The sequence below is a fragment of the Mus caroli genome, chromosome 1 (assembly GCF_900094665.2).
Source record: "Mus caroli chromosome 1, CAROLI_EIJ_v1.1, whole genome shotgun sequence".
NCBI lineage: Eukaryota > Metazoa > Chordata > Mammalia > Rodentia > Muridae > Mus > Mus caroli.
Genome location: NC_034570.1, coordinates 100,389,144 through 100,398,042, shown reverse-complemented (window position 1 = coordinate 100,398,042; position 8,899 = coordinate 100,389,144).

Sequence of the window (8,899 nt, the reverse complement as noted above, 5' to 3'; positions counted from 1 at the left end):
AGCTGTGTTCCACTCACCAGCAGTCTCAAAATCCTGTGGCTGGGGTCGTGGGTAGCTGGTGGGTGTCAGCTGACCCTGCGCTCTAGCTACCCTGGTGCTGGTCCGGCCGGAAGAGCTGTAGCCTTCTTATATACAAACACAAATGGACTGAGAAAGAAATCAGGAAAATAACAAATGTCATAATAGCCACAAATAATATAAAATATCTTGGCAGTAACTAATTAAAGACTTAAGATAAGACTTTTTTTTTTTTGAAGAAAGATGTTCTAGAAGATATCAGAGGATGGAAACATCTTCCATGTACATTAATCTCTAAGATTAACACAGTAAAAAGGGTCATCTTACCTAAGGCAATCTACAGATTCAATACAATCTCCTTCAAAATTCCAACAGAATTCTTTATAGGCCTTGAAAGAAAAATACTCAAATATGAAAATAACCAAAAACCACAGGATAACTGAAACAATCATGTACATTAAGAGACCATGTAGACTTATCACCAATACCTGACTTCAAACTATACTACAAAGTCATAGTAATAAAAACTGCATGGTATTGGCATAAAAGCAGACACATTGATCAATGGAATCAAACTGAAAACACTAAATATTCCACACACCTCAAGTCACCTGATTTTTTTAATTAAAAACAAACAAACAAACAGAAACATACAATGGAGAAAAAAGGAATCTTCAACAAATGCTGCTGGTTCAACTGGATTTCTCGATGTAGAAGAATGCAAATAGATCTATATTTACACCCTGCCCATAACTCAAGTTTAAGTGGATCAAAAACCTCAACATAAAACCAGATACAGTGATCATGATAGAAGAAAAATTGAGGAATAACTTTGAATGCATTGGCACAGGAGACAACTTCTGATACAGAACAGCAATAGCACAAACACTAAGATCAACAATTAATAAGTGGGACCTCATAAAGATGAAGTGAAATCAAAGTTTCTGGCTATGACATGTGATACAGACTCACGTGGTGTTTTGCTGACTCAAAACCTGTGGAAAGATATGTGATGTTTTGAGGGAGTATAAAAAGGACTAAATGGACAGTGATTGTGCACTTGCATAGCTAGCCTTGCAGTACTTTGTTGGTCTCACATCTTGATCTTTGCCTTTGATGATCTTCAGTTCATTGAGAGAGGCATGGCAGAGAACTTTGACCATCTCAGCTGGTCCTGGTCGCTCCCCCTGACATTTGACCTATTCAGTGTATGCCTGGTGGTTTCTGCTGTATTGTGTGCACTGCTGCTGATTTGTGTTTGGTATCCTGACACTATTGATCTGGACTGCTGGTATACTGACAGAGATTGGACTTGCCCCAAGTAACTACTTCTGCATAGGTCCACATCCCCTTGTTCAATTACCATCTTTTCTCCCCTACCATTGGATGGTGGGCTAGAAGGTAAGGTGGAAGCATTTGATAACGTTTTTTTTTTTAAAATAGGTTTTACAAAAATCAAAGCCTACACTGAAGGGCTTCAATTAGTCAAAGGACACAGTCAATAGGCAAAATGGTAGAGAACAGAATAGGAAAAGATTTCCACCAATTCTACATATGACAGAGGTCTAATATTAAACATATACAAAGAACTCAAGAAGCTAGGCATCACAAAAACAAATACTCCAATTTTAAAAAAAAATATATATATATATAAACATAATTTTCAGTAGAGGAATCTAAAATGACCAAGAAATGCTTAAAGAAATGTTTAACATCTTTTTTTTTTCTTTTCTTTTCTTTCTTTCTTTTTGTTTTTGTTTTTTTTGTTTTTTTGTTTTTTTGTTTTTTTGTTTTTGGACTGGGTTTCTCTGTATAGCCCTGGCTGTCATGGAACTCACTTTGTAGACCAGGCTGGCCTTGAACTCAGAAATCTGCCTGGCTCTGCCTTCCTAGTGCTGGGATTAAAGGCATGTGCCACCACGCCCGGCTCTTCTTAACATCTTTAGCTATCAGAGCAATGCAAATCAAAATGTCTTTGAGATTCCCCCTTACACCTGTCAGAATGGCAAAGATCAAAAACACACATGACAGCTCATGCTGGTGAGTATGTAGAGCAAGGGGAACATTCCTCATTGCTCATAGGAGTGCAAATTTGTACCATCACTTTGGAAATCAATATGGGGGTTCTCAGAAAACTGGGAATTGATTTACCTGAAGATCCAGCTATACTGCTCCTGGAAATATACCTAAAAGACACTCTACCTTACCACAAGGACACTTGCTCAACTGTGTTCATTGCAGCTTTATTTATCATATCCAGAAACTGGAAACAACCTAGATAGATGTTCCTCAACATCTAGGAAGAATGGATACAGAATATGTGGAACATTTACATAGTACAATATCACTCAGCTGTTAAAAAAAAAATGACCTCATGAAATTTTCAGGCAAAATGGTGGAACTAGGAAAAAAAAAAGTTGTCCTGAGTGATGTAACCCAGAACTAGAAAGACAAACATTGTTTATACTCATTTACAAATGTTTGCTAGCTGCTAAGTAAAGAATAATCATGCTAGAATCCATGGACCCATGGATGCTAAGTAACTAGGAGACCTGGGTGGGTAGAGTGCATGTATCTCCCTGGGAAGGCAAAACAGAGTAGATTTTGTGGGTAGAGTGGGGCAGGTGGGGATAAGAACAGGAGAGATTATGTGAGGGCAGAGAGAGAGAATGCAGGGAGACACAACTGAAATTGGAGAGGATGGCATTGTAGGAGGCAATGATATGAAAACATAGTGTAGTGAAAACTCCTTGATATCTACTAGGGCAACCCTTGCAAGGACTCCTAGTAACATAAAGCCTGACTAAAGTTCTGTAACTAGGCAAGGCTTCCAGTGGTGGGATAGGAACAGTACTCCAACCACAAAACCCTAGACCTACAAACCTCTTAAGTGGAAATTTCTGGTTTCTTTGGCGACTCAGTTGTGTCATGTGATGCTTTTCTGAAAACTGTCCTATGAAAGGAAGTTTTTTGCTAAAGCAGACATGTGGGAGGATATTTTGCTGAGAACAGAAACACCATGTTTTTCTGGAAGCAGCCTAGAAAAGGGGCATGTGATGTTTTACTCAAGTGGATGCATGAGAGAACACATGATGTTTGGAAAGGTTATAAATATAACCCAACAGACAGTGGATGATGTTGTGTAGTATTGGTATGCCTTACCCTCTACTAGTCATCATTAGACTTTGCTGACTCTGATCTTCACTGATGAAGCATTGTGGTATTGGTATACCTTGACACACTGCTGGTCTTTGTCCTGATTTCATAGAAAGAAATGCACCAATGAACTTCTAGTGATGTTCTGCCTCTTTTCTCTTCCACAGAAATGGACCAACTGACAGAGACTCTCAGTTTCTTTTGCTGTTTTGTGAATGGTATTTGTGAGTGAATCCAGCTACTACTGCTGATTCATGGGAACTGAACTGCTGATATTCTGACAATGCAGATTTTATTTGCTCCAAACAACTATTCCTAAGCAGGTCCATATCCTCCTTCGCCCTATTTACCTTTCATTTCTATTACCTCTGGTGGGTGGTTGGCTAGCAGGGAGGATAAAGTGTTTAAGAACCCTTATGAAAAGTAGGTTTTGAAAAATCCAAGCTTACAAAGCTCTCCTGCCTACAAAATATACTGGGTTAATGGTGTCTCAGAGCTGTTAGGAGTAATCAACCAATAACTGGCCTAACTTATGCAACAAGAGGAAGATCATCCCAAAAGATTGCCTGGATGACCAGCAATCAGAGACCTAGGATAGAACCAACCACAATTGGGGGGGGGGGTGAAATCAAAGAAATGAATCCTAATGATACTTTGCTATGCTCATAAAATAGTGCCTTGCCCAATCATCATCAGAGAAACTTCCTTCAGCAACTGGTAGAGGCAGATGCAGAGACCTACAGCCAAACAGTAGGCAGACTTCAGGGGACCCCTTGGAAGAGGGAGAGAAGGAATGTTAACACCCAGCAGGGGTGAGGATGCCAGGAGAACACACCCACAGAATCAACTAATTAGGGCTCATAGGAGCCCACAGAAATGGAAATGCCAGTCAAGGAGCTGCATGAGTCTGAGATAGGTGGGTCCTTCACATACATGCTTTAGTTGTGCAGCTTGGTGTTCCTGTGGAACTCCTAACTGTGGGACTGGGGAGGTGTGTCTGATTTTTTGCCTACTCCTGGGACCCTTTTCCTCCTACTGGGTTGCATTGTCCAACGTTAATATTAGGAGTTTTGCCTACTCTTATTGCAGCTTGCTATACTGTGTTTTTATTATCTCTGGGTAGCCTGTTATTTTCTTAAGGGAAACAGGAACAGTGAATCTTGGGGAAAGGAGATGTGGATGGGGGGACTGGGAGGAGTTGGGAGAGAAGAAACTGTGCTTGGGATTTAATGTATGAGAGGATAATAAATAAATAAATAAATAAATAAATAAATAAATAAATAAAGACTACGTATTCTTGTATCATGAGATGGCATGGAGCCTTTGGGGTGGTATATGTGTGTTCTGACAGGGTTGATTTTCCACTTTCTGTTTGTGCATGTGTGCCTTTCTCAGGAACAATCAGTGCAAACAGTCCTATGATGTGGTTGGCTGTCCTCAGGGAAGAAGCAGAAAAGCAGGCAGGGCCTGGGATACTCTTTGTTGTTTCCATTTTCTAAAATCTCCACAAGATTTGTCAGCAGTGGGTCAAAAATCAATCCTTTAAAACAGTCAAATGTTCAAAAAAAAAGTACATCAATTTTACCTTTCATCTTTTTCAGTGTCTGCCTTGCACATACTTATGGAAGATAAAAATATTACTTCATATCAGGTATTCAACCACCTTTCGTTCCCAGACTTCAATGCTTAGAAGGATGTAGTAGTGTTGTCAGGAATCTCATTGCCCCCTATCCCCTGCCCCACTCCAAATCTCCTAATAGATGCAGATAAACCTCAGGAGAGAAATTATTTGAAAGCATGTTGGTACCTCAAATGTCATGCAAAGAGATCCTATAGGAAAAGAGAGCTGCTGTGAGAACTAATGACCTCAGAGCTTCCTGGTCTCAAGTAGCCACTGTAAAAGGTCAGTTAATACAGGAAGCATGGTTAACAAGCAGGAGATGGCCAATATCTTACTAGGGAGTAGAAAGAAGGGAGGCTAATGGTCCCCACTACTCAGACCCTGAAATAAGCTCATTTGCCATGCAGACCAAGAGGCTGGTGTCAGAATTCTGTCTTTGTAAACATCTCTACTTTCCAAAAGAGATTATAATTATAACCCCCTGGTGTGTTTCTTCTCTTATAGCTGTCTGAATGAAAAAGGCAGATGTTTTATTTGGGGAATTGACTGCAAGGGTGATTGCTTTCAGGTGAAATAGTTAATAAATTAAAATTTAGAGAGCAGGATAAGTCTACCCAGGGAATAGAACTCTACCAGCTAAAGGTAGGGAAAAAAGATAGCAGGCTAGTTGTTCTTGAAATAATTCTGAGGATAATTACATAATTAGGAGGAGATAGGAATGGAACAGTTGTATTGATTAGCTGTCTAAAAATTGCCCTATTGCTAAACCTGAAGCTAGACATTATGTTACTGAAATAAAACATGTTGTACAGCTTTAATTCCTATATAAAGGCAAGTATTATTCCAATGCTTTGTACTTTACAGATTGCCATTGGGATCTAGACTTCTTTTGAGCAAAGTCAATTCCTATTTTAAAACCATCTGCTCAATTCCATCTCCTGCTCCATAAGTTCCAGTGTTTTCCATAACAGTTAACAGAAAAATGTCCTTAAGAGTAACCTATATCCAACACTTCAGTGTCTTATTCTCTGCTTCTTCATAAGTTTACTCTGACTTCACTTGGACTCTTTCCCTACCATAAAGCCTATTGAGAAGACCCAAAACCTTGCTCTCCCAAGCAATGAGGACACTTCAGTCTTCTAGAAATCTGTCATCTTTTGCTTTTGAGAGACAAAACACTTCTGTGCATTGCTCATATATTTGTATTTAGCTTTTTATATGTCTATATATGTCTAAAATTCTTTCTCACATGGGCACACACTGTGGTTCTGAGCAAATGTTTGTTCTACAAATAAAAACTGGAAGAGAAACAAAAGACTTCATTCAGAAGAAAGTATGGGGAGACGAGTATTTCGTGATCATTTCTCTTCAATACATTTTGAGAAACTAGAAAAAAAAAGATTACAACTAAGAATCAATCATTCGATTTGACTCTAGCTGTTACATGACTAGTACAGAGCTGTCTCAGAACAGGTGTGGCTGAAATCCTTATTAGTATGTACTCATAAGAGAGCACATTTGATCATTTTTACTGCTTCAATTTGTAAGATCTGAGCAAATGTGAGAAAATGTGCAGGAACTTCCTTCTGTCCTTTACAGCTGAAGTGAGAAGCAGGAGTAGACAGTGGTGAAAGAAGTATGACTTACCAGCTCTTTCCATTACCCTCCTGACTTCCTTGGACAAATACATTATTCTATTCAAGGAGCAGTCAACAGGGAAGAGGATCATCAAGCAAGAAGGCAGGGAACACACTACAGCAGGCTATGAAGGCAGTGTGGTGAATATGGGGCAGAATTCAGGGGTCTGAAGTATAATCTAAAGAGGAGCATTGATGAAGATGGGGGTGGGGGTGAGGCACATGCAGTTTTGATGGCACAGTAAGGAGAGAAATACAAGACTCAGTCCCCTCCATATGCCGATCTCAGAGCAAGATCCTGGCCAGGGTTCTCACTGTGTGGACGGTCTGTATGTGTTCTATTTCCTCTTAACTAGATTCTGGATAATTATTATTTTAATAATTCTTTATATACTGTTCACACTACTGTTGCCCAATAGAACTGCTTTTGTGATTTCTTTTATATTAAATTTTAAACAAACATAGTGGATGATGTCTATAAACAAGAAAAAAAGCATATAGTATTGCTTTGATGCTAAGGACCAAATGAAGGGGATTTTATAAACAAAAGATTTTGAAAAAGAAATGGAGAACTCAATCAGACAGAAGTTTAATTAAAAACTAATGAAGTGAGGGAGTTGAGCTTATCCAGGATGAGAATTATGTCACTGTATGCTAGCCTGCTTACTCATTATCTAAACCAGTGTTTTCAATTCACTCATATGAATCTAAAGTAAAATAATACTTTCTTTAGCAAAACTGATCATGTATTCTTCCAATCTGTATCTATTTCTACCAAAGCATTCATCCATTTCACATTGCATGGTTATGAAATTTTGGGGAATTTGTACATATTGCATAGTATTTGATACAGTTAAAAATGAATATTTGTGACAAAATTTGAGGTGCTGTGTTAGAAGTGAATGCATCCATATACTTGTAAATATCATTTTAAGCCTGGAAAATAAACACTAACAATGGTACCAATTATTTGTCTCTTAAGTTTGCAACACCCTACCACATAATAGTGAATTGATTTTTTTTCATCCTTTGTATTTAGCAAACACTTCAGCACATCTGGGCTTATACTTCTGAGTCCACTTATTCATGAAATGTCCTTTTTATTTTTTCTTTTTGCCCATATACTTAGCTTGCTAATTTCCCCCATCCTTTAATACTGGTCAGAATAAATCATTTTTTCTTCCTCATATTATGCAGGAATTCAATGAATTTTGCATGTATTATTTTAATATGTACTATATGACTGCAGCAAAATTCTAGCTCCCAATATCCTTTGCTTATAAATTGGATAAAACAAAATCTATTTCAAATTCCTTCTGAAATTTAAATGAATGAAGAAAAACGTAGATGGGTTATTATGATTTGACTCTAAAATGCTCATCACAAGCCCGGCGTGGTGGCACATGCCTTTAATCGCAGCACTCAGGAGGCAGAGGCAGATGGATTTCTGAGTTCAAGGCCAGCCTGGTCTACAAAGTGAGTTCCAGGACAGCCAGGGCTATACAGAAAAGACCTGTCTCGAAAAACAAACAAAACAAAACAAAACAAAACAAAACAAAGAAATGCTCATCACAGATTTTTGTCTTTGAATACTTAGTCCTCAGCTGATGATGCTATTTTGATAGGCTGCTAAGAGTTTGATTTAGTTGGCAAAAGTGGGTGCTTGGGTGGCCTTGAAGGTGCTACCTTCTAGTTCTGGCCTGGGCTCTCTGCTTTCTTCTCCAAACAGATGTGAAAAGCATGGGCACATAGTCCTTTCACCATGGACTTACCAGCACAGTCACCATACCTTCCTGCTGTGATTGACTGATGACTCCTGACATCACAAAGTAAAATAAATCCACCTTTCTTAAAGTTACTCTGAAAGATATTCTGTCACAATGACAAGAAAGTAACTAACAAAAAGGACTTAGAAACAATGTCTATGACTGTCTTAGTCAGGGTTTCTATTCCTGCACAAACATCATGACCAAGAAGCAAGTTGGAGAGGGAAGGGTTTATTGGGCTTACACTTCCATACTGCTGTTCATCACCAAGGAAGTCAGGACTGGAATTCAAGCAGGTCAGAAAGCAGGAGCTGATGCAGAAGCCATGGAGGGATGTTCTTTACTGGCTTGCTCAGCCTGCTCTCTTATAGAACCCAAGACTACCAGCCCAGAGATGGCCCCATTCCCAAGGGGCCTTTCCCCTTTGATCACTAATTGAGAAAATGCTTTACAGTTGGATCTGATGGAGGCATTTCCTCAACTGAAGCTCTTTTCTCTGTGATAACTCCAGCTGTGTGAAGTTGACACAAAACTAGCCAGTACAATTGACCCCTTGTCAACTTGACACACAAACACATCACTAGTTAGCCTCAACCCTTACATTCTTATTCATCCCCAAGGTCTAAATAACTTTAAACATCCCACAGTCTTTACATATTCTTAAATTTTCAATCTCTTTAAAATACTCATTTCTTTTAAAA